The following is a 27,674-nucleotide window of genomic DNA, read 5'->3' as shown; positions in this document are numbered from 1 at the left end:
ACCAATGACCAGAAAGTAAAGTTTGTTGTCCATAATAAGGATGACTAACTTATGCATGTTGTCCATAATGTAAAACATTACATTCAAGCAAGAACATGCAATCCTCCACACGAAGTTCCAGACCCCCTATCGAACCCAGAAGCTCCTGATTGTGAGATGACAACACTGGCTTGGAACTTCAACAGTTTTGATAACTCAATTGCATGCGTGTCTGACTTATATGACTTATATAACTTTTAAACATGTTAAGGAAGAGCAATCGATGGTGCAGTGGTTGATGTTGTTGCCTCCCATTCAGAAGGTTCCAGGTTCAAGACTCGCCGGGAAAGAATGATATTAACATCCTGGATAAAAATCCATGTCAAGGGCAAGAATTGAACCTGGAACCTTCTGACTGGGAGGTAACAACACTAACCACTTCACCACTGTGCTTTCTTAAAAAAAAAGTTTAAAAGTCATATAAATTATATAAGTCAGACAAACATGCAATAGAGGCAGCACAACTTTGCAGTTGCTGGCGTTGTCATCTCACAGTCAGGAAGTACTCGGTTCGATCAGGGGCTTGGAACTCTGTCTGTGGAGGATTGCATGTTCTTGCTTGGAGTGTGACTTTGTCACAATTACGACTACATGATGTTTGTTTTACATCATGGACTATATGCATGATAACATGCATAAGATAGTCATCCATATTATGGATGACATATTTTAATTTACTTATTACCTATGCAGGAACATGCAAATTCCACATAGAAAGTTCCAGGCGGGGATCGAACCACGGACCTTTAGACTGTAAGACGACAACGCTGACAACTGCACTGTTGTGTTGCCTAAAATAATTTAAACGGAAGTCATATTTATAGCATGTCGTCCCAAATCTGATCAAAAAGTCATACTATAGCATGTCGTCCAAAATATGGTCAAAAAGTCATACTATAGCATGTCGTCCAAAATACGGTCAAAAAGTCATACTATAGCATGTCGTCCCAAATATGGTCAAAAAGTCATACTATAGCATGTCGTCCCAAATATGGTCAAAAAGTCATACTATAGCATGTCGTCCCAAATATGATCAAAAAGTCATATGTCGTCCGAAATATGATCAAAAAGTCATACTATAGCGTGTCGTCCCAAATATGGTCACAAAGGTCATACTATAGCGTGTCGTCCCAAATATGATCAAAAAGTCAAACTATAGCGTGTCGTCCCAAATATGATCAAAAAGTCATACTATAGCATGTCGTCCCAAATATGGTAAAAAAGTCATACTATAGCATGTCGTCCCAAATATGGTCAAAAAGTCATACTATAGCATGTGGTCCGAAATATGATCAAAAAGTCATACTATAGCATGTCGTCCCAAATATGATCAAAAAGTCATACTATAGCATGTCGTCCCAAATATGATCAAAAAGTCATACTATAGCATGTCGTCCCAAATATGATCAAAAAGTCATACTATAGCATGTCGTCCCAAATATGATCAAAAAGTCATGCTATAGCATGTCGTCCCAAATATGGTCAAAAAGTCATACTATAGCATGTCGTCCCAAATATGATCAAAAAGTCATACTATAGCATGTCGTCTAAAATATTACAAAAAAGTAATACTATAGCATGTCGTCCCAAATATGGTCAAAAAGTCATGCTATAGCATGTCGTCCCAAATATGATCAAAAAGTCATACTATAGCATGTCGTCCCAAATATGATCAAAAAGTCATACTATAGCATGTCGTCCCAAATATTGTCAAAAAGTCATACTATAGCATGTCGTCCCAAATATGATCAAAAAGTCATACTGTAGCAAGATATACTTCCTTCAAATTTCTGAAGACATGCTATAAGTACGACTTCCGTTCAAGTTATGGAAGCTAACACAGTGGTGCAGCTGTCGGAGTTGTTGTCTCTCCGTTGGAAGGTACCGGGTTCGATTCCCGTCTATAACTTTCAACATGAATTCCTTATTCCTGCAAAACCAATGACCAGAAAGTAAAGTTTGTTGTCCATAATAAGGATGACTAACTTATGCATGTTGTCCATAATGTAAAACATTACATTCAAGCAAGAACATGCAATCCTCCACACGAAGTTCCAGACCCCCTATCGAACCCAGAAGCTCCTGATTGTGAGATGACAACACTGGCTTGGAACTTCAACAGTTTTGATAACTCAATTGCATGCGTGTCTGACTTATATGACTTATATAACTTTTAAACATGTTAAGGAAGAGCAATCGATGGTGCAGTGGTTGATGTTGTTGCCTCCCATTCAGAAGGTTCCAGGTTCAAGACTCGCCGGGAAAGGATGATATTAACATCCTGGATAAAAATCCATGTCAAGGGCAAGAATTGAACCTGGAACCTTCTGACTGGGAGGTAACAACACTAACCACTTCACCACTGTGCTTTCTTAAAAAAAAAGTTTAAAAGTCATATAAATTATATAAGTCAGACAAACATGCAATAGAGGCAGCACAACTTTGCAGTTGCTGGCGTTGTCATCTCACAGTCAGGAAGTACTCGGTTCGATCAGGGGCTTGGAACTCTGTCTGTGGAGGATTGCATGTTCTTGCTTGGAGTGTGACTTTGTCACAATTACGACTACATGATGTTTGTTTTACATCATGGACTATATGCATGATAACATGCATAAGATAGTCATCCATATTATGGATGACATATTTTAATTTACTTATTACCTATGCAGGAACATGCAAATTCCACATAGAAAGTTCCAGGCGGGGATCGAACCACGGACCTTTAGACTGTAAGACGACAACGCTGACAACTGCACTGTTGTGTTGCCTAAAATAATTTAAACGGAAGTCATATTTATAGCATGTCGTCTAAAATCTGATCAAAAAGTCATACTATAGCATGTCGTCCCAAATATGATCAAAAAGTCATACTATAGGATGTCGTCCAAAATATGGTCAAAAAGTCATACTATAGCATGTCGTCCCAAATATGATCAAAAAGTCATATGTCGTCCGAAATATGATCAAAAAGTCATACTATAGCGTGTCGTCCCAAATATGGTCACAAAGGTCATACTATAGCGTGTCGTCCCAAATATGATCAAAAAGTCAAACTATAGCGTGTCGTCCCATATATGATCAAAAAGTCATACTATAGCATGTCGTCCCAAATATGGTAAAAAAGTCATACTATAGCATGTCGTCCCAAATATGGTCAAAAAGTCATACTATAGCATGTGGTCCGAAATATGATCAAAAAGTCATACTATAGCATGTCGTCCCAAATATGATCAAAAAGTCATACTATAGCATGTCGTACAAAATATGATCAAAAAGTCATACTATAGCATGTCGTCCCAAATATGATCAAAAAGTCATACTATAGCATGTCGTCCCAAATATGATCAAAAAGTCATGCTATAGCATGTCGTCCCAAATATGGTCAAAAAGTCATACTATAGCATGTCGTCCCAAATATGATCAAAAAGTCATACTATAGCATGTCGTCTAAAATATTACAAAAAAGTAATACTATAGCATGTCGTCCCAAATATGGTCAAAAAGTCATGCTATAGCATGTCGTCCCAAATATGATCAAAAAGTCATACTATAGCATGTCGTCCCAAATATGATCAAAAAGTCATACTATAGCATGTCGTCCCAAATATTGTCAAAAAGTCATACTATAGCATGTCGTCCCAAATATGATCAAAAAGTCATACTATAGGATGTCGTCCAAAATATGGTCAAAAAGTCATACTATAGCATGTCGTCCAAAATACGGTCAAAAAGTCATACTATAGCATGTCGTCCCAAATATGGTCAAAAAGTCATACTATAGCATGTCGTCCCAAATATGATCAAAAAGTCATATGTCGTCCAAAATATGATCAAAAAGTCATACTATAGCGTGTCGTCCCAAATATGGTCACAAAGGTCATACTATAGCGTGTCGTCCCAAATATGATCAAAAAGTCAAACTATAGCGTGTCGTCCCATATATGATCAAAAAGTCATACTATAGCATGTCGTCCCAAATATGGTAAAAAAGTCATACTATAGCATGTCGTCCCAAATATGGTCAAAAAGTCATACTATAGCATGTGGTCCGAAATATGATCAAAAAGTCATACTATAGCATGTCGTCCCAAATATGATCAAAAAGTCATACTATAGCATGTCGTACAAAATATGGTCAAAAAGTCATACTATAGCATGTCGTCCCAAATATGATCAAAAAGTCATACTATAGCATGTCGTCCCAAATATGATCAAAAAGTCATACTATAGCATGTCGTCCCAAATATGATCAAAAAGTCATACTGTAGCAAGATATACTTCCTTCAAATTTCTGAAGACATGCTATAAGTACGACTTCCGTTCAAGTTATGGAAGCTAACACAGTGGTGCAGCTGTCGGAGTTGTTGTCTCTCCGTTGGAAGGTACCGGGTTCGATTCCCGTCTATAACTTTCAACATGAATTCCTTATTCCTGCAAAACCAATGACCAGAAAGTAAAGTTTGTTGTCCATAATAAGGATGACTAACTTATGCATGTTGTCCATAATGTAAAACATTACATTCAAGCAAGAACATGAAATCCTCCACACGAAGTTCCAGACCCCCTATCGAACCCAGAAGCTCCTGATTGTGAGATGACAACACTGGCTTGGAACTTCAACAGTTTTGATAACTCAATTGCATGCGTGTCTGACTTATATGACTTATATAACTTTTAAACATGTTAAGGAAGAGCAATCGATGGTGCAGTGGTTGATGTTGTTGCCTCCCATTCAGAAGGTTCCAGGTTCAAGACTCGCCGGGAAAGGATGATATTAACATCCTGGATAAAAATCCATGTCAAGGGCAAGAATTGAACCTGGAACCTTCTGACTGGGAGGTAACAACACTAACCACTTCACCACTGTGCTTTCTTAAAAAAAAAGTTTAAAAGTCATATAAATTATATAAGTCAGACAAACATGCAATAGAGGCAGCACAACTTTGCAGTTGCTGGCGTTGTCATCTCACAGTCAGGAAGTACTCGGTTCGATCAGGGGCTTGGAACTCTGTCTGTGGAGGATTGCATGTTCTTGCTTGGAGTGTGACTTTGTCACAATTACGACTACATGATGTTTGTTTTACATCATGGACTATATGCATGATAACATGCATAAGATAGTCATCCATATTATGGATGACATATTTTAATTTACTTATTACCTATGCAGGAACATGCAAATTCCACATAGAAAGTTCCAGGCGGGGATCGAACCACGGACCTTTAGACTGTAAGACGACAACGCTGACAACTGCACTGTTGTGTTGCCTAAAATAATTTAAACGGAAGTCATATTTATAGCATGTCGTCTAAAATATGATGAAAAAGTCATACTATAGCGTGTTGTCCCAAATATGATCAAAAAGTCATACTATAGCGTGTCGTCCCAAATATGGTCACAAAGGTCATACTATAGCGTGTCGTCCCAAATATGATCAAAAAGTCAAACTATAGCGTGTCGTCTCATATATGATCAAAAAGTCATACTATAGCATGTCGTCCCAAATATGGTAAAAAAGTCATACTATAGCATGTCGTCCCAAATATGGTCAAAAAGTCATACTATAGCATGTGGTCCGAAATATGATCAAAAAGTCATACTATAGCATGTCGTCCCAAATATGATCAAAAAGTCATACTATAGCATGTCGTACAAAATATGATCAAAAAGTCATACTATAGCATGTCGTCCCAAATATGATCAAAAAGTCATACTATAGCATGTCGTCTAAAATATTACAAAAAAGTAATACTATAGCATGTCGTCCCAAATATGGTCAAAAAGTCATGCTATAGCATGTCGTCCCAAATATGATCAAAAAGTCATACTATAGCATGTCGTCCCAAATATGATCAAAAAGTCATACTATAGCATGTCGTCCCAAATATTGTCAAAAAGTCATACTATAGCATGTCGTCCAAAATATGATCAAAAAGTCATACTATAGCATGTCGTCCCAAATATGATCAAAAAGTCATACTATAGCATGTCGTCCCAAATATGATCAAAAAGTCATGCTATAGCATGTCGTCCCAAATATGGTCAAAAAGTCATACTATAGCATGTCGTCCCAAATATGATCAAAAAGTCATACTATAGCATGTCGTCTAAAATATTACAAAAAAGTAATACTATAGCATGTCGTCCCAAATATGGTCAAAAAGTCATGCTATAGCATGTCGTCCCAAATATGATCAAAAAGTCATACTATAGCATGTCGTCCCAAATATGATCAAAAAGTCATACTATAGCATGTCGTCCCAAATATTGTCAAAAAGTCATACTATAGCATGTCGTCCAAAATATGATCAAAAAGTCATACTATAGCATGTCGTCCCAAATATGATCAAAAAGTCATACTATAGCATGTCGTCCCAAATATTGTCAAAAAGTCATACTATAGCATGTCGTCCCAAATATGATCAAAAAGTCATACTATAGGATGTCGTCCAAAATATGGTCAAAAAGTCATACTATAGCATGTCGTCCAAAATACGGTCAAAAAGTCATACTATAGCATGTCGTCCCAAATATGGTCAAAAAGTCATACTATAGCATGTCGTCCCAAATATGGTCAAAAAGTCATACTATAGCATGTCGTCCCAAATATGATCAAAAAGTCATATGTCGTCCAAAATATGATCAAAAAGTCATACTATAGCGTGTCGTCCCAAATATGGTCACAAAGGTCATACTATAGCGTGTCGTCCCAAATATGATCAAAAAGTCAAACTATAGCGTGTCGTCCCATATATGATCAAAAAGTCATACTATAGCATGTCGTCCCAAATATGGTAAAAAAGTCATACTATAGCATGTCGTCCCAAATATGGTCAAAAAGTCATACTATAGCATGTGGTCCGAAATATGATCAAAAAGTCATACTATAGCATGTCGTCCCAAATATGATCAAAAAGTCATACTATAGCATGTCGTACAAAATATGATCAAAAAGTCATACTATAGCATGTCGTCCCAAATATGATCAAAAAGTCATACTATAGCATGTCGTCCCAAATATGATCAAAAAGTCATACTATAGCATGTCGTCCCAAATATGATCAAAAAGTCATACTATAGCATGTCGTCCCAAATATGATCAAAAAGTCATGCTATAGCATGTCGTCCCAAATATGGTCAAAAAGTCATACTATAGCATGTCGTCCCAAATATGATCAAAAAGTCATACTATAGCATGTCGTCTAAAATATTACAAAAAAATAATACTATAGCATGTCGTCCCAAATATGGTCAAAAAGTCATGCTATAGCATGTCGTCCCAAATATGATCAAAAAGTCATACTATAGCATGTCGTCCCAAATATGATCAAAAAGTCATACTATAGCATGTCGTCCAAAATATGATCAAAAAGTCATACTGTAGCAAGATATACTTCCTTCAAATTTCTGAAGACATGCTATAAGTACGACTTCCGTTCAAGTTATGGAAGCTAACACAGTGGTGCAGCTGTCGGAGTTGTTGTCTCTCCGTTGGAAGGTACCGGGTTCGATTCCCGTCTATAACTTTCAACATGAATTCCTTATTCCTGCAAAACCAATGACCAGAAAGTAAAGTTTGTTGTCCATAATAAGGATGACTAACTTATGCATGTTGTCCATAATGTAAAACATTACATTCAAGCAAGAACATGAAATCCTCCACACGAAGTTCCAGACCCCCTATCGAACCCAGAAGCTCCTGATTGTGAGATGACAACACTGGCTTGGAACTTCAACAGTTTTGATAACTCAATTGCATGCGTGTCTGACTTATATGACTTATATAACTTTTAAACATGTTAAGGAAGAGCAATCGATGGTGCAGTGGTTGATGTTGTTGCCTCCCATTCAGAAGGTTCCAGGTTCAAGACTCGCCGGGAAAGGATGATATTAACATCCTGGATAAAAATCCATGTCAAGGGCAAGAATTGAACCTGGAACCTTCTGACTGGGAGGTAACAACACTAACCACTTCACCACTGTGCTTTCTTAAAAAAAAAGTTTAAAAGTCATATAAATTATATAAGTCAGACAAACATGCAATAGAGGCAGCACAACTTTGCAGTTGCTGGCGTTGTCATCTCACAGTCAGGAAGTACTCGGTTCGATCAGGGGCTTGGAACTCTGTCTGTGGAGGATTGCATGTTCTTGCTTGGAGTGTGACTTTGTCACAATTACGACTACATGATGTTTGTTTTACATCATGGACTATATGCATGATAACATGCATAAGATAGTCATCCATATTATGGATGACATATTTTAATTTACTTATTACCTATGCAGGAACATGCAAATTCCACATAGAAAGTTCCAGGCGGGGATCGAACCACGGACCTTTAGACTGTAAGACGACAACGCTGACAACTGCACTGTTGTGTTGCCTAAAATAATTTAAACGGAAGTCATATTTATAGCATGTCGTCTAAAATCTGATCAAAAAGTCATACTATAGCATGTCGTCCCAAATATGATCAAAAAGTCATACTATAGGATGTCGTCCAAAATATGGTCAAAAAGTCATACTATAGCATGTCGTCCCAAATATGATCAAAAAGTCATATGTCGTCCGAAATATGATCAAAAAGTCATACTATAGCGTGTCGTCCCAAATATGGTCACAAAGGTCATACTATAGCATGTCGTCCCAAATCTGATCAAAAAGTCATACTATAGCACGTCGTCACAATTATGATCAAAAAGTCAAACTATAGCATGTCGTCCCAAATATGGTCAAAAAGTCATACTATAGCATGTCGTCCCAAATTTGGTCAAAAAGTCATACTATAGCATGTCGTCCCAAATCTGGTCAAAAAGTCATACTATAGCACGTCGTCACAATTATGATCAAAAAGTCATACTATAGCATGTCGTCCCAAATAAGATCAAAAAGTCATACTATAGTATGTCGTCCCAAATATGATCAAAAAGTCACACTAAAGCATGTCGTCCCAAACATGGTCAAAAAGTCATACTATAGCATGTCGTCCCAAATATGGTCAAAAAGTCATACTATAGCATGTCGTCCGAAATATGATCAAAAAGTCATACTATAGCATGTCGTCCCAAATATGATCAAAAAGTCATACTATAGCATGTCGTCCCAAATATGATCAAAAAGTCATACTATAGCATGTCGTCCCAAATATGGTCAAAAAGTCATACTATAGCATGTCGTCCCAAATATGGTCAAAAAGTCATACGATAGCATGTCGTCCCAAATATGATCAAAAAGTCATACTATAGCGTGTCGTCCCAAATATGGTCAAAAAGTCATACTATAGCGTTTCGTCCGAAATATGATCAAAAAGTCATACTATAGCGTGTCGTCCGAAATATGATCAAAAAGTCATACTATAGCGTGTCGTCCCAAATATGATCAAAAAGTCATACTATAGCATGTCGTCCCAAATTTGGTCAAAAAGTCATACTATAGCATGTCGTCCCAAATATGGTCAAAAAGTCATACTATAGCGTTTCGTCCGAAATATGATCAAAAAGTCATACTATAGCACGTCGTCACAATTATGATCAAAAAGTCAAACTATAGCATGTCGTCCCAAATATGGTCAAAAAGTCATACTATAGCATGTCGTCCCAAATTTGGTCAAAAAGTCATACTATAGCATGTCGTCCCAAATATGGTCAAAAAGTCATACTATAGCATGTCGTTCCAAATATGATCAAAAAGTCATACTATAGCATGTCGTCCCAAATATGATCAAAAAGTCATACTATAGCATGTCGTCCCAAATATGATCAAAAAGTCACACTAAAGCATGTCGTCCAAAATACGGTCAAAAAGTCATACTATAGCATGTCGTCCCAAATATGGTCAAAAAGTCATACTATAGCATGTCGTCCCAAATATGGTCAAAAAGTCATACTATAGCATGTCGTCCCAAATATGATCAAAAAGTCATATGTCGTCCGAAATATGATCAAAAAGTCATACTATAGCGTGTCGTCCCAAATATGGTCACAAAGGTCATACTATAGCGTGTCGTCCCAAATATGATCAAAAAGTCAAACTATAGCGTGTCGTCCCAAATATGATCAAAAAGTCATACTATAGCATGTCGTCCCAAATATGGTCAAAAAGTCATACTATAGCATGTCGTCCCAAATATGATCAAAAAGTCATACTATAGCATGTCGTCTAAAATATTACAAAAAAGTAATACTATAGCATGTCGTCCCAAATATGGTCAAAAAGTCATGCTATAGCATGTCGTCCCAAATATGATCAAAAAGTCATACTATAGCATGTCGTCCCAAATATGATCAAAAAGTCATACTATAGCATGTCGTCCCAAATATTGTCAAAAAGTCATACTATAGCATGTCGTCCCAAATATGATCAAAAAGTCATACTGTAGCAAGATATACTTCCTTCAAATTTCTGAAGACATGCTATAAGTACGACTTCCGTTCAAGTTATGGAAGCTAACACAGTGGTGCAGCTGTCGGAGTTGTTGTCTCTCCGTTGGAAGGTACCGGGTTCGATTCCCGTCTATAACTTTCAACATGAATTCCTTATTCCTGCAAAACCAATGACCAGAAAGTAAAGTTTGTTGTCCATAATAAGGATGACTAACTTATGCATGTTGTCCATAATGTAAAACATTACATTCAAGCAAGAACATGCAATCCTCCACACGAAGTTCCAGACCCCCTATCGAACCCAGAAGCTCCTGATTGTGAGATGACAACACTGGCTTGGAACTTCAACAGTTTTGATAACTCAATTGCATGCGTGTCTGACTTATATGACTTATATAACTTTTAAACATGTTAAGGAAGAGCAATCGATGGTGCAGTGGTTGATGTTGTTGCCTCCCATTCAGAAGGTTCCAGGTTCAAGACTCGCCGGGAAAGGATGATATTAACATCCTGGATAAAAATCCATGTCAAGGGCAAGAATTGAACCTGGAACCTTCTGACTGGGAGGTAACAACACTAACCACTTCACCACTGTGCTTTCTTAAAAAAAAAGTTTAAAAGTCATATAAATTATATAAGTCAGACAAACATGCAATAGAGGCAGCACAACTTTGCAGTTGCTGGCGTTGTCATCTCACAGTCAGGAAGTACTCGGTTCGATCAGGGGCTTGGAACTCTGTCTGTGGAGGATTGCATGTTCTTGCTTGGAGTGTGACTTTGTCACAATTACGACTACATGATGTTTGTTTTACATCATGGACTATATGCATGATAACATGCATAAGATAGTTATCCATATTATGGATGACATATTTTAATTTACTTATTACCTATGCAGGAACATGCAAATTCCACATAGAAAGTTCCAGGCGGGGATCGAACCACGGACCTTTAGACTGTAAGACGACAACGCTGACAACTGCACTGTTGTGTTGCCTAAAATAATTTAAACGGAAGTCATATTTATAGCATGTCGTCTAAAATCTGATCAAAAAGTCATACTATAGCATGTCGTCCCAAATATGATCAAAAAGTCATACTATAGCATGTCGTCCCAAATATGATCAAAAAGTCATACTATAGGATGTCGTCCAAAATATGGTCAAAAAGTCATACTATAGCATGTCGTCCAAAATACGGTCAAAAAGTCATACTATAGCATGTCGTCCCAAATATGATCAAAAAGTCATATGTCGTCCGAAATATGATCAAAAAGTCATACTATAGCGTGTCGTCCCAAATATTGTCAAAAAGTCATACTATAGCATGTCGTCCCAAATATGGTAAAAAAGTCATACTATAGCATGTCGTCCCAAATATGGTCAAAAAGTCATACTATAGCATGTGGTCCGAAATATGATCAAAAAGTCATACTATAGCATGTCGTCCCAAATATGATCAAAAAGTCAAACTATAGCGTGTCGTCCCATATATGATCAAAAAGTCATACTATAGCATGTCGTCCCAAATATGGTAAAAAAGTCATACTATAGCATGTCGTCCCAAATATGGTCAAAAAGTCATACTATAGCATGTGGTCCGAAATATGATCAAAAAGTCATACTATAGCATGTCGTCCCAAATATGATCAAAAAGTCATACTATAGCATGTCGTCCCAAATATGATCAAAAAGTCATACTATAGCATGTCGTCCCAAATATGATCAAAAAGTCATACTATAGCATGTCGTCCCAAATATGATCAAAAAGTCATGCTATAGCATGTCGTCCCAAATATGGTCAAAAAGTCATACTATAGCATGTCGTCCCAAATATGATCAAAAAGTCATACTATAGCATGTCGTCTAAAATATTACAAAAAAGTAATACTATAGCATGTCGTCCCAAATATGGTCAAAAAGTCATGCTATAGCATGTCGTCCCAAATATGATCAAAAAGTCACACTATAGCATGTCGTCCCAAATATGATCAAAAAGTCATACTATAGCATGTCGTCCCAAATATTGTCAAAAAGTCATACTATAGCATGTCGTCCCAAATATGATCAAAAAGTCATACTATAGCATGTCGTCCAAAATATGATCAAAAAGTCATACTGTAGCAAGATATACTTCCTTCAAATTTCTGAAGACATGCTATAAGTACGACTTCCGTTCAAGTTATGGAAGCTAACACAGTGGTGCAGCTGTCGGAGTTGTTGTCTCTCCGTTGGAAGGTACCGGGTTCGATTCCCGTCTATAACTTTCAACATGAATTCCTTATTCCTGCAAAACCAATGACCAGAAAGTAAAGTTTGTTGTCCATAATAAGGATGACTAACTTATGCATGTTGTCCATAATGTAAAACATTACATTCAAGCAAGAACATGCAATCCTCCACACGAAGTTCCAGACCCCCTATCGAACCCAGAAGCTCCTGATTGTGAGATGACAACACTGGCTTGGAACTTCAACAGTTTTGATAACTCAATTGCATGCGTGTCTGACTTATATGACTTATATAACTTTTAAACATGTTAAGGAAGAGCAATCGATGGTGCAGTGGTTGATGTTGTTGCCTCCCATTCAGAAGGTTCCAGGTTCAAGACTCGCCGGGAAAGGATGATATTAACATCCTGGATAAAAATCCATGTCAAGGGCAAGAATTGAACCTGGAACCTTCTGACTGGGAGGTAACAACACTAACCACTTCACCACTGTGCTTTCTTAAAAAAAAAGTTTAAAAGTCATATAAATTATATAAGTCAGACAAACATGCAATAGAGGCAGCACAACTTTGCAGTTGCTGGCGTTGTCATCTCACAGTCAGGAAGTACTCGGTTCGATCAGGGGCTTGGAACTCTGTCTGTGGAGGATTGCATGTTCTTGCTTGGAGTGTGACTTTGTCACAATTACGACTACATGATGTTTGTTTTACATCATGGACTATATGCATGATAACATGCATAAGATAGTCATCCATATTATGGATGACATATTTTAATTTACTTATTACCTATGCAGGAACATGCAAATTCCACATAGAAAGTTCCAGGCGGGGATCGAACCACGGACCTTTAGACTGTAAGACGACAACGCTGACAACTGCACTGTTGTGTTGCCTAAAATAATTTAAACGGAAGTCATATTTATAGCATGTCGTCTAAAATATGATGAAAAAGTCATACTATAGCGTGTTGTCCCAAATATGATCAAAAAGTCATACTATAGCATGTCGTCCCAAATATGATCAAAAAGTCATACTATAGCATGTCGTCTAAAATATTACAAAAAAGTAATACTATAGCATGTCGTCCCAAATATGGTCAAAAAGTCATGCTATAGCATGTCGTCCCAAATATGATCAAAAAGTCATACTATAGCATGTCGTCCCAAATATGATCAAAAAGTCATACTATAGCATGTCGTCCCAAATATTGTCAAAAAGTCATACTATAGCATGTCGTCCCAAATATGATCAAAAAGTCATACTATAGCATGTCGTCCAAAATATGATCAAAAAGTCATACTGTAGCAAGATATACTTCCTTCAAATTTCTGAAGACATGCTATAAGTACGACTTCCGTTCAAGTTATGGAAGCTAACACAGTGGTGCAGCTGTCGGAGTTGTTGTCTCTCCGTTGGAAGGTACCGGGTTCGATTCCCGTCTATAACTTTCAACATGAATTCCTTATTCCTGCAAAACCAATGACCAGAAAGTAAAGTTTGTTGTCCATAATAAGGATGACTAACTTATGCATGTTGTCCATAATGTAAAACATTACATTCAAGCAAGAACATGCAATCCTCCACACGAAGTTCCAGACCCCCTATCGAACCCAGAAGCTCCTGATTGTGAGATGACAACACTGGCTTGGAACTTCAACAGTTTTGATAACTCAATTGCATGCGTGTCTGACTTATATGACTTATATAACTTTTAAACATGTTAAGGAAGAGCAATCGATGGTGCAGTGGTTGATGTTGTTGCCTCCCATTCAGAAGGTTCCAGGTTCAAGACTCGCCGGGAAAGGATGATATTAACATCCTGGATAAAAATCCATGTCAAGGGCAAGAATTGAACCTGGAACCTTCTGACTGGGAGGTAACAACACTAACCACTTCACCACTGTGCTTTCTTAAAAAAAAAGTTTAAAAGTCATATAAATTATATAAGTCAGACAAACATGCAATAGAGGCAGCACAACTTTGCAGTTGCTGGCGTTGTCATCTCACAGTCAGGAAGTACTCGGTTCGATCAGGGGCTTGGAACTCTGTCTGTGGAGGATTGCATGTTCTTGCTTGGAGTGTGACTTTGTCACAATTACGACTACATGATGTTTGTTTTACATCATGGACTATATGCATGATAACATGCATAAGATAGTCATCCATATTATGGATGACATATTTTAATTTACTTATTACCTATGCAGGAACATGCAAATTCCACATAGAAAGTTCCAGGCGGGGATCGAACCACGGACCTTTAGACTGTAAGACGACAACGCTGACAACTGCACTGTTGTGTTGCCTAAAATAATTTAAACGGAAGTCATATTTATAGCATGTCGTCTAAAATATGATGAAAAAGTCATACTATAGCACGTCGTCACAATTATGATCAAAAAGTCAAACTATAGCATGTCGTCCCAAATATGGTCAAAAAGTCATACTATAGCATGTCGTCCCAAATTTGGTCAAAAAGTCATACTATAGCATGTCGTCCCAAATCTGGTCAAAAAGTCATACTATAGCACGTCGTCACAATTATGATCAAAAAGTCATACTATAGCATGTCGTCCCAAATAAGATCAAAAAGTCATACTATAGTATGTCGTCCCAAATATGATCAAAAAGTCACACTAAAGCATGTCGTCCCAAACATGGTCAAAAAGTCATACTATAGCATGTCGTCCCAAATATGGTCAAAAAGTCATACTATAGCATGTCGTCCGAAATATGATCAAAAAGTCATACTATAGCATGTCGTCCCAAATATGATCAAAAAGTCATACTATAGCGTGTCGTCCCAAATATGGTCAAAAAGTCATACTATAGCATGTCGTCCCAAATATGGTCAAAAAGTCATACTATAGCATGTCGTCCCAAATATGATCAAAAAGTCATACTATAGCATGTCGTCCCAAATATGATCAAAAAGTCATACTATAGCGTGTCGTCCCAAATATTGTCAAAAAGTGATACTATAGCATGTCGTCCCAAATATGGTCAAAAAGTCGTACTATAGCATGTCGTCCGAAATATGATCAAAAAGTCATACTATAGCGTGTCGTCCGAAATATGATCAAAAAGTCATACTATAGCATGTCGTCCCAAATATGATCAAAAAGTCATACTATAGCATGTCCTCCCAAATATCATCAAAAAGTCATACTATAGCATGTCCTCCCAAATATCATCAAAAAGTCATACTATAGCATGTCCTCCCAAATATCATCAAAAAGTCATACTATAGCATGTCGTCCCAAATATGGTCAAAAAGTCATACGATAGCATGTCGTCCCAAATATGATCAAAAAGTCATACTATAGCGTGTCGTCCCAAATATGGTCAAAAAGTCATACTATAGCGTTTCGTCCGAAATATGATCAAAAAGTCATACTATAGCGTGTCGTCCGAAATATGATCAAAAAGTCATACTATAGCGTGTCGTCCCAAATATGATCAAAAAGTCAAACTATAGCGTGTCGTCCCAAATATGATCAAAAAGTCATACTATAGCATGTCGTCCAAAATATGGTCAAAAAGTCAAACTATAGCGTGTCGTCCCAAATATGATCAAAAAGTCATACTATAGCATGTCGTCCAAAATATGGTCAAAAAGTCATATTGTAGCATGTCGTCCCAAATATGGTCAAAAAGTCGTACTATAGCATGTCGTCCCAAATATGGTCAAAAAGTCATACTATAGCATGTCGTCCCAAATATGATCAAAAAGTCATACTATAGCGTGTCGTCCGAAATATGATCAAAAAGTCATACTATAGCATGTCGTCCCAAATATGATCAAAAAGTCATACTATAGCATGTCCTCCCAAATATCATCAAAAAGTCATACTATAGCATGTCGTCCCAAATATGGTGAAAAAGTCATACTATAGCATGTCGTCCCAAATATGATCAAAAAGTCATACTATAGCATGTCCTCCCAAATATGATCAAAAAGTCATACTATAGCATGTCCTCCCAAATATCATCAAAAAGTCATACTATAGCATGTCGTCCCAAATATGGTCAAAAAGTCATACTATAGCATGTCGTCCCAAATATGGTCAAAAAGTCATACTATAGCATGTCGTCCCAAATATGATCAAAAAGTCAAGTTAATAAATATAACCTTCCCAGCATTCAATTAAAAACTATTGAAATTTTGCAATCAAGTAATACTAACCGACATAATCAATATACTTTTCATGTGACAATGTGGAGCACAATACAGCAATTAGAAAAACTAGACACATCAACGAGTTTAACACATCACCCCAAAAAATATAACAAAAATCTGATCAAAATGATAGTTATACATTTGAAAATATAGCAAATGCTAAATACGTCCCATGTCGTCCCAAATATTGTCAAAAAGTCATACTATAGCATGTCGTCCCAAATATGATCAAAAAGTCATACTATAGCATGTCGTCTAAAATATTACAAAAAAGTCATACTATAGCATGTCGTCTAAAATATTACAAAAAAGTAATACTATAGCATGTCGTCCCAAATATGGTCAAAAAGTCATGCTATAGCATGTCGTCCCAAATATGATCAAAAAGTCACACTATAGCATGTCGTCCCAAATATGATCAAAAAGTCATACTATAGCATGTCGTCCCAAATATTGTCAAAAAGTCATACTATAGCATGTCGTCCCAAATATGATCAAAAAGTCATACTATAGCATGTCGTCCAAAATATGATCAAAAAGTCATACTGTAGCAAGATATACTTCCTTCAAATTTCTGAAGACATGCTATAAGTACGACTTCCGTTCAAGTTATGGAAGCTAACACAGTGGTGCAGCTGTCGGAGTTGTTGTCTCTCCGTTGGAAGGTACCGGGTTCGATTCCCGTCTATAACTTTCAACATGAATTCCTTATTCCTGCAAAACCAATGACCAGAAAGTAAAGTTTGTTGTCCATAATAAGGATGACTAACTTATGCATGTTGTCCATAATGTAAAACATTACATTCAAGCAAGAACATGCAATCCTCCACACGAAGTTCCAGACCCCCTATCGAACCCAGAAGCTCCTGATTGTGAGATGACAACACTGGCTTGGAACTTCAACAGTTTTGATAACTCAATTGCATGCGTGTCTGACTTATATGACTTATATAACTTTTAAACATGTTAAGGAAGAGCAATCGATGGTGCAGTGGTTGATGTTGTTGCCTCCCATTCAGAAGGTTCCAGGTTCAAGACTCGCCGGGAAAGGATGATATTAACATCCTGGATAAAAATCCATGTCAAGGGCAAGAATTGAACCTGGAACCTTCTGACTGGGAGGTAACAACACTAACCACTTCACCACTGTGCTTTCTTAAAAAAAAAGTTTAAAAGTCATATAAATTATATAAGTCAGACAAACATGCAATAGAGGCAGCACAACTTTGCAGTTGCTGGCGTTGTCATCTCACAGTCAGGAAGTACTCGGTTCGATCAGGGGCTTGGAACTCTGTCTGTGGAGGATTGCATGTTCTTGCTTGGAGTGTGACTTTGTCACAATTACGACTACATGATGTTTGTTTTACATCATGGACTATATGCATGATAACATGCATAAGATAGTCATCCATATTATGGATGACATATTTTAATTTACTTATTACCTATGCAGGAACATGCAAATTCCACATAGAAAGTTCCAGGCGGGGATCGAACCACGGACCTTTAGACTGTAAGACGACAACGCTGACAACTGCACTGTTGTGTTGCCTAAAATAATTTAAACGGAAGTCATATTTATAGCATGTCGTCTAAAATATGATGAACAAAGTCATACTATAGCGTGTTGTCCCAAATATGATCAAAAAGTCATACTATAGCATGTCGTCCCAAATATGATCAAAAAGTCATACTATAGCATGTCGTCTAAAATATTACAAAAAAGTAATACTATAGCATGTCGTCCCAAATATGGTCAAAAAGTCATGCTATAGCATGTCGTCCCAAATATGATCAAAAAGTCATACTATAGCATGTCGTCCCAAATATGATCAAAAAGTCATACTATAGCATGTCGTCCCAAATATTGTCAAAAAGTCATACTATAGCATGTCGTCCCAAATATGATCAAAAAGTCATACTATAGCATGTCGTCCAAAATATGATCAAAAAGTCATACTGTAGCAAGATATACTTCCTTCAAATTTCTGAAGACATGCTATAAGTACGACTTCCGTTCAAGTTATGGAAGCTAACACAGTGGTGCAGCTGTCGGAGTTGTTGTCTCTCCGTTGGAAGGTACCGGGTTCGATTCCCGTCTATAACTTTCAACATGAATTCCTTATTCCTGCAAAACCAATGACCAGAAAGTAAAGTTTGTTGTCCATAATAAGGATGACTAACTTATGCATGTTGTCCATAATGTAAAACATTACATTCAAGCAAGAACATGCAATCCTCCACACGAAGTTCCAGACCCCCTATCGAACCCAGAAGCTCCTGATTGTGAGATGACAACACTGGCTTGGAACTTCAACAGTTTTGATAACTCAATTGCATGCGTGTCTGACTTATATGACTTATATAACTTTTAAACATGTTAAGGAAGAGCAATCGATGGTGCAGTGGTTGATGTTGTTGCCTCCCATTCAGAAGGTTCCAGGTTCAAGACTCGCCGGGAAAGGATGATATTAACATCCTGGATAAAAATCCATGTCAAGGGCAAGAATTGAACCTGGAACCTTCTGACTGGGAGGTAACAACACTAACCACTTCACCACTGTGCTTTCTTAAAAAAAAAGTTTAAAAGTCATATAAATTATATAAGTCAGACAAACATGCAATAGAGGCAGCACAACTTTGCAGTTGCTGGCGTTGTCATCTCACAGTCAGGAAGTACTCGGTTCGATCAGGGGCTTGGAACTCTGTCTGTGGAGGATTGCATGTTCTTGCTTGGAGTGTGACTTTGTCACAATTACGACTACATGATGTTTGTTTTACATCATGGACTATATGCATGATAACATGCATAAGATAGTCATCCATATTATGGATGACATATTTTAATTTACTTATTACCTATGCAGGAACATGCAAATTCCACATAGAAAGTTCCAGGCGGGGATCGAACCACGGACCTTTAGACTGTAAGACGACAACGCTGACAACTGCACTGTTGTGTTGCCTAAAATAATTTAAACGGAAGTCATATTTATAGCATGTCGTCTAAAATATGATGAAAAAGTCATACTATAGCACGTCGTCACAATTATGATCAAAAAGTCAAACTATAGCATGTCGTCCCAAATATGGTCAAAAAGTCATACTATAGCATGTCGTCCCAAATTTGGTCAAAAAGTCATACTATAGCATGTCGTCCCAAATCTGGTCAAAAAGTCATACTATAGCACGTCGTCACAATTATGATCAAAAAGTCATACTATAGCATGTCGTCCCAAATAAGATCAAAAAGTCATACTATAGTATGTCGTCCCAAATATGATCAAAAAGTCACACTAAAGCATGTCGTCCCAAACATGGTCAAAAAGTCATACTATAGCATGTCGTCCCAAATATGGTCAAAAAGTCATACTATAGCATGTCGTCCGAAATATGATCAAAAAGTCATACTATAGCATGTCGTCCCAAATATGATCAAAAAGTCATACTATAGCGTGTCGTCCCAAATATGGTCAAAAAGTCATACTATAGCATGTCGTCCCAAATATGGTCAAAAAGTCATACTATAGCATGTCGTCCCAAATATGATCAAAAAGTCATACTATAGCATGTCGTCCCAAATATGATCAAAAAGTCATACTATAGCGTGTCGTCCCAAATATTGTCAAAAAGTGATACTATAGCATGTCGTCCCAAATATGGTCAAAAAGTCGTACTATAGCATGTCGTCCGAAATATGATCAAAAAGTCATACTATAGCGTGTCGTCCGAAATATGATCAAAAAGTCATACTATAGCATGTCGTCCCAAATATGATCAAAAAGTCATACTATAGCATGTCCTCCCAAATATCATCAAAAAGTCATACTATAGCATGTCCTCCCAAATATCATCAAAAAGTCATACTATAGCATGTCCTCCCAAATATCATCAAAAAGTCATACTATAGCATGTCGTCCCAAATATGGTCAAAAAGTCATACGATAGCATGTCGTCCCAAATATGATCAAAAAGTCATACTATAGCGTGTCGTCCCAAATATGGTCAAAAAGTCATACTATAGCGTTTCGTCCGAAATATGATCAAAAAGTCATACTATAGCGTGTCGTCCGAAATATGATCAAAAAGTCATACTATAGCGTGTCGTCCCAAATATGATCAAAAAGTCAAACTATAGCGTGTCGTCCCAAATATGATCAAAAAGTCATACTATAGCATGTCGTCCAAAATATGGTCAAAAAGTCAAACTATAGCGTGTCGTCCCAAATATGATCAAAAAGTCATACTATAGCATGTCGTCCAAAATATGGTCAAAAAGTCATATTGTAGCATGTCGTCCCAAATATGGTCAAAAAGTCGTACTATAGCATGTCGTCCCAAATATGGTCAAAAAGTCATACTATAGCATGTCGTCCCAAATATGATCAAAAAGTCATACTATAGCGTGTCGTCCGAAATATGATCAAAAAGTCATACTATAGCATGTCGTCCCAAATATGATCAAAAAGTCATACTATAGCATGTCCTCCCAAATATCATCAAAAAGTCATACTATAGCATGTCGTCCCAAATATGGTGAAAAAGTCATACTATAGCATGTCGTCCCAAATATGATCAAAAAGTCATACTATAGCATGTCCTCCCAAATATGATCAAAAAGTCATACTATAGCATGTCCTCCCAAATATCATCAAAAAGTCATACTATAGCATGTCGTCCCAAATATGGTCAAAAAGTCATACTATAGCATGTCGTCCCAAATATGGTCAAAAAGTCATACTATAGCATGTCGTCCCAAAAATGACCAAATAGTCATACTATAGCATGTCGTCCCAAATATGGTCAAAAAGTCATACTATAGCATGTCGTCCCAAATATGATCAAAAAGTCATACTATAGCATGTCGTCCCAAATATTGTCAAAAAGTCATACTATAGCATGTCGTCCCAAATATGATCAAAAAGTCATACTATAGCATGTCGTCTAAAATATTACAAAAAAGTCATACTATAGCATGTCGTCTAAAATATTACAAAAAAGTAATACTATAGCATGTCGTCCCAAATATGGTCAAAAAGTCATGCTATAGCATGTCGTCCCAAATATGATCAAAAAGTCACACTATAGCATGTCGTCCCAAATATGATCAAAAAGTCATACTATAGCATGTCGTCCCAAATATTGTCAAAAAGTCATACTATAGCATGTCGTCCCAAATATGATCAAAAAGTCATACTATAGCATGTCGTCCAAAATATGATCAAAAAGTCATACTGTAGCAAGATATACTTCCTTCAAATTTCTGAAGACATGCTATAAGTACGACTTCCGTTCAAGTTATGGAAGCTAACACAGTGGTGCAGCTGTCGGAGTTGTTGTCTCTCCGTTGGAAGGTACCGGGTTCGATTCCCGTCTATAACTTTCAACATGAATTCCTTATTCCTGCAAAACCAATGACCAGAAAGTAAAGTTTGTTGTCCATAATAAGGATGACTAACTTATGCATGTTGTCCATAATGTAAAACATTACATTCAAGCAAGAACATGCAATCCTCCACACGAAGTTCCAGACCCCCTATCGAACCCAGAAGCTCCTGATTGTGAGATGACAACACTGGCTTGGAACTTCAACAGTTTTGATAACTCAATTGCATGCGTGTCTGACTTATATGACTTATATAACTTTTAAACATGTTAAGGAAGAGCAATCGATGGTGCAGTGGTTGATGTTGTTGCCTCCCATTCAGAAGGTTCCAGGTTCAAGACTCGCCGGGAAAGGATGATATTAACATCCTGGATAAAAATCCATGTCAAGGGCAAGAATTGAACCTGGAACCTTCTGACTGGGAGGTAACAACACTAACCACTTCACCACTGTGCTTTCTTAAAAAAAAAGTTTAAAAGTCATATAAATTATATAAGTCAGACAAACATGCAATAGAGGCAGCACAACTTTGCAGTTGCTGGCGTTGTCATCTCACAGTCAGGAAGTACTCGGTTCGATCAGGGGCTTGGAACTCTGTCTGTGGAGGATTGCATGTTCTTGCTTGGAGTGTGACTTTGTCACAATTACGACTACATGATGTTTGTTTTACATCATGGACTATATGCATGATAACATGCATAAGATAGTCATCCATATTATGGATGACATATTTTAATTTACTTATTACCTATGCAGGAACATGCAAATTCCACATAGAAAGTTCCAGGCGGGGATCGAACCACGGACCTTTAGACTGTAAGACGACAACGCTGACAACTGCACTGTTGTGTTGCCTAAAATAATTTAAACGGAAGTCATATTTATAGCATGTCGTCTAAAATATGATGAAAAAGTCATACTATAGCGTGTTGTCCCAAATATGATCAAAAAGTCATACTATAGCATGTCGTCCCAAATATGATCAAAAAGTCATACTATAGCATGTCGTCTAAAATATTACAAAAAAGTAATACTATAGCATGTCGTCCCAAATATGGTCAAAAAGTCATGCTATAGCATGTCGTCCCAAATATGATCAAAAAGTCATACTATAGCATGTCGTCCCAAATATGATCAAAAAGTCATACTATAGCATGTCGTCCCAAATATTGTCAAAAAGTCATACTATAGCATGTCGTCCCAAATATGATCAAAAAGTCATACTATAGCATGTCGTCCAAAATATGATCAAAAAGTCATACTGTAGCAAGATATACTTCCTTCAAATTTCTGAAGACATGCTATAAGTACGACTTCCGTTCAAGTTATGGAAGCTAACACAGTGGTGCAGCTGTCGGAGTTGTTGTCTCTCCGTTGGAAGGTACCGGGTTCGATTCCCGTCTATAACTTTCAACATGAATTCCTTATTCCTGCAAAACCAATGACCAGAAAGTAAAGTTTGTTGTCCATAATAAGGATGACTAACTTATGCATGTTGTCCATAATGTAAAACATTACATTCAAGCAAGAACATGCAATCCTCCACACGAAGTTCCAGACCCCCTATCGAACCCAGAAGCTCCTGATTGTGAGATGACAACACTGGCTTGGAACTTCAACAGTTTTGATAACTCAATTGCATGCGTGTCTGACTTATATGACTTATATAACTTTTAAACATGTTAAGGAAGAGCAATCGATGGTGCAGTGGTTGATGTTGTTGCCTCCCATTCAGAAGGTTCCAGGTTCAAGACTCGCCGGGAAAGGATGATATTAACATCCTGGATAAAAATCCATGTCAAGGGCAAGAATTGAACCTGGAACCTTCTGACTGGGAGGTAACAACACTAACCACTTCACCACTGTGCTTTCTTAAAAAAAAAGTTTAAAAGTCATATAAATTATATAAGTCAGACAAACATGCAATAGAGGCAGCACAACTTTGCAGTTGCTGGCGTTGTCATCTCACAGTCAGGAAGTACTCGGTTCGATCAGGGGCTTGGAACTCTGTCTGTGGAGGATTGCATGTTCTTGCTTGGAGTGTGACTTTGTCACAATTACGACTACATGATGTTTGTTTTACATCATGGACTATATGCATGATAACATGCATAAGATAGTCATCCATATTATGGATGACATATTTTAATTTACTTATTACCTATGCAGGAACATGCAAATTCCACATAGAAAGTTCCAGGCGGGGATCGAACCACGGACCTTTAGACTGTAAGACGACAACGCTGACAACTGCACTGTTGTGTTGCCTAAAATAATTTAAACGGAAGTCATATTTATAGCATGTCGTCTAAAATATGATGAAAAAGTCATACTATAGCGTGTTGTCCCAAATATGATCAAAAAGTCATACTATAGCATGTCGTCCCAAATCTGATCAAAAAGTCATACTATAGCACGTCGTCACAATTATGATCAAAAAGTCAAACTATAGCATGTCGTCCCAAATATGGTCAAAAAGTCATACTATAGCATGTCGTCCCAAATTTGGTCAAAAAGTCATACTATAGCATGTCGTCCCAAATCTGGTCAAAAAGTCATACTATAGCACGTCGTCACAATTATGATCAAAAAGTCATACTATAGCATGTCGTCCCAAATAAGATCAAAAAGTCATACTATAGTATGTCGTCCCAAATATGATCAAAAAGTCACACTAAAGCATGTCGTCCCAAACATGGTCAAAAAGTCATACTATAGCATGTCGTCCCAAATATGGTCAAAAAGTCATACTATAGCATGTCGTCCGAAATATGATCAAAAAGTCATACTATAGCATGTCGTCCCAAATATGATCAAAAAGTCATACTATAGCGTGTCGTCCCAAATATGGTCAAAAAGTCATACTATAGCATGTCGTCCCAAATATGGTCAAAAAGTCATACTATAGCATGTCGTCCCAAATATGATCAAAAAGTCATACTATAGCATGTCGTCCCAAATATGATCAAAAAGTCATACTATAGCGTGTCGTCCCAAATATTGTCAAAAAGTGATACTATAGCATGTCGTCCCAAATATGGTCAAAAAGTCGTACTATAGCATGTCGTCCGAAATATGATCAAAAAGTCATACTATAGCGTGTCGTCCGAAATATGATCAAAAAGTCATACTATAGCATGTCGTCCCAAATATGATCAAAAAGTCATACTATAGCATGTCCTCCCAAATATCATCAAAAAGTCATACTATAGCATGTCCTCCCAAATATCATCAAAAAGTCATACTATAGCATGTCCTCCCAAATATCATCAAAAAGTCATACTATAGCATGTCGTCCCAAATATGGTCAAAAAGTCATACGATAGCATGTCGTCCCAAATATGATCAAAAAGTCATACTATAGCGTGTCGTCCCAAATATGGTCAAAAAGTCATACTATAGCGTTTCGTCCGAAATATGATCAAAAAGTCATACTATAGCGTGTCGTCCGAAATATGATCAAAAAGTCATACTATAGCGTGTCGTCCCAAATATGATCAAAAAGTCAAACTATAGCGTGTCGTCCCAAATATGATCAAAAAGTCATACTATAGCATGTCGTCCAAAATATGGTCAAAAAGTCAAACTATAGCGTGTCGTCCCAAATATGATCAAAAAGTCATACTATAGCATGTCGTCCAAAATATGGTCAAAAAGTCATATTGTAGCATGTCGTCCCAAATATGGTCAAAAAGTCGTACTATAGCATGTCGTCCCAAATATGGTCAAAAAGTCATACTATAGCATGTCGTCCCAAATATGGTCAAAAAGTCATACTATAGCGTGTCGTCCCAAATATGATCAAAAAGTCATACTATAGCGTGTCGTCCGAAATATGATCAAAAAGTCATACTATAGCATGTCGTCCCAAATATGATCAAAAAGTCATACTATAGCATGTCCTCCCAAATATCATCAAAAAGTCATACTATAGCATGTCGTCCCAAATATGGTGAAAAAGTCATACTATAGCATGTCGTCCCAAATATGATCAAAAAGTCATACTATAGCATGTCCTCCCAAATATGATCAAAAAGTCATACTATAGCATGTCCTCCCAAATATCATCAAAAAGTCATACTATAGCATGTCGTCCCAAATATGGTCAAAAAGTCATACTATAGCATGTCGTCCCAAATATGGTCAAAAAGTCATACTATAGCATGTCGTCCCAAAAATGACCAAATAGTCATACTATAGCATGTCGTCCCAAATATGGTCAAAAAGTCATACTATAGCATGTCGTCCCAAATATGATCAAAAAGTCATACTATAGCATGTCGTCCCAAATATTGTCAAAAAGTCATACTATAGCATGTCGTCCCAAATATGATCAAAAAGTCATACTATAGCATGTCGTCTAAAATATTACAAAAATGTCATACTATAGCATGTCGTCTAAAATATGACAAAAAAGTAATACTATAGCATGTCGTCCCAAATATGGTCAAAAAGTCATACTATAGCATGTCGTCCCAAATATGGTCAAAAAGTCATACTATAGCGTGTCGTCCCAAATATGATCAAAAAGTCATACTATAGCGTGTCGTCCCAAATATGATCAAAAAGTCATACTATAGCATGTCGTCCCAAATATGATCAAAAAGTCATACTATAGCATGTCCTCCCAAATATGATCAAAAAGTCATACTATAGCATGTCCTCCCAAATATCATCAAAAAGTCATACTATAGCATGTCGTCCCAAATATGGTCAAAAAGTCATACTATAGCATGTCGTCCCAAATATGGTCAAAAAGTCATACTATAGCATGTCGTCCCAAATATGATCAAAAAGTCATACTATAGCATGTCGTCCCAAATATGGTCAAAAAGTCATACTATAGCATGTCGTCCCAAATATGGTCAAAAAGTCATACTATAGCATGTCGTCCCAAATATGGTCAAAAAGTCATACTATAGCATGTCGTCCCAAATATGATCAAAAAGTCATACTATAGCATGTCGTCCCAAATATGGTCAAAAAGTCATACTATAGCATGTCCTCCCAAATATGATCAAAAAGTCATACTATAGCATGTCGTCCCAAATATGGTCAAAAAGTCATACTATAGCATGTCCTCCCAAATATGATCAAAAAGTCATACTATAGCATGTCGTCCCAAATATGATCAAAAAGTCATACTATAGCATGTCGTCTAAAATATTACAAAAATGTCATGTCGTCTAAAATATGACAAAAAAGTAATACTATAGCATGTCGTCCCAAATATGGTCAAAAAGTCATACTATAGCATGTCGTCCCAAATATGATCAAAAAGTCAAACTATAGCATATTGTGCAAAACATGATCAAAAAGTCATACTACAGCATTCTGTCCGAAATATGATCAAAAAGTCACATTTTTGTCATGTCGGAAATATGATCAAAAAGTCAAACAATAGCATGTTGTCCGAAATCGCTAAATAAATTGATTCATGTCGTCCAAAATGTA

General features: G+C 37.0%; 1 protein-coding gene across 2 annotated transcripts in view; it reads left to right on the top strand.

The window, feature by feature from the left end:
- The window catches only part of sptb (spectrin, beta, erythrocytic), a 69,527-nt gene that overhangs the window by 40,112 nt on the left and 1,741 nt on the right, over positions 1-27,674 (top strand). The window lies entirely within an intron of this gene.

The sequence above is a fragment of the Embiotoca jacksoni genome, unplaced genomic scaffold (genome assembly GCF_022577435.1).
Source record: "Embiotoca jacksoni isolate LCO1_2020_lvr unplaced genomic scaffold, fEmbJac1.0.p SCAF_18, whole genome shotgun sequence".
NCBI classification, from domain to species: domain Eukaryota; kingdom Metazoa; phylum Chordata; class Actinopteri; family Embiotocidae; genus Embiotoca; species Embiotoca jacksoni.
Note: the sequence above shows the minus strand (reverse complement) of the source record. Positions and strands in the feature narration are given on the sequence as shown.